The following is a 957-nucleotide window of genomic DNA, read 5'->3' as shown; positions in this document are numbered from 1 at the left end:
TGCTGGGGGATTGAACCGCGGTCCCTGATGCTTTTGCTAAGCTTGTTCCAAGTAGGTGCTTTAGACCACTGAGCCATCTCTCCAGCCCTGTGTATTCAAAATGGTTAGGATAGATATATAGTTACATTCTCTTAATGAATAGAGGAATTTGTTGTGATAGTGTTTGTAAATAGGATATCATGTCTGCATCTTGTACAGCAAATTACCACTAGGAAGAGAGTATGCAATGTGTTAACTATTGAAACTGTCCTACCAGTTTGGTTTGAATCTGTCTCATTGTTATTCGTTTCTCAATAAAATTATAAAAAATAAAATAAAATAAAAATAATTTAAAAAAGGAAATGCAGACAGATAAACAGGAAAAGGGTTATGTAAAACCCAAAGCAGAGATTGCAGTGATGCATTTACAAGACAAAAGATACCAGAAGCTGGAAAAGACGTGAAACTTCATCTCCAGCCTCTTCAGACTGGCCTTGCTTTTTTGGACTTCTAGCCTCCAAAATCATGCGATACTAGATTTCAGTTGTTGTTTGGTTTGATTTTTTAAGCCATGCAGTTTGCAGTTATAGTGGACATAAGAAGCCAGAACTCTAACATTCCACCCTCACCCCATGGAGTGAACAATGTACTAGACAAAATCCTAAACCTAGTTATAGTTTGTGCTGTCCAACCTGCCGTGACTGGAAGCCTGAGTGGAGACCTTCTAGGTCCTATGTAGAGATGGCTTCAGTTTTGGACTTCCATGCCCATCACTGCACTGATTTACAGTCCTATCCACCTGTACTTTTTGCTGGTAGGAAGGTCCTGATTCTTTGAACCCTTGTCCAGCACTGTTGCAAAGGCTCCTCAAAAACTGGCCTATCTTCACTATTATCTCAACCTGAAAGTAGGTAAAAATATTCTTACTGGGGAGAAATAATATATTAGGGAAAATGTACGCTTGCCTTAAAATTTCCT

The sequence above is a fragment of the Octodon degus genome, unplaced genomic scaffold (assembly GCF_000260255.1).
Source record: "Octodon degus isolate 3935 unplaced genomic scaffold, OctDeg1.0 scaffold00122, whole genome shotgun sequence".
Lineage (NCBI taxonomy): Eukaryota > Metazoa > Chordata > Mammalia > Rodentia > Octodontidae > Octodon > Octodon degus.
This window is presented reverse-complemented; position numbering follows the sequence as displayed.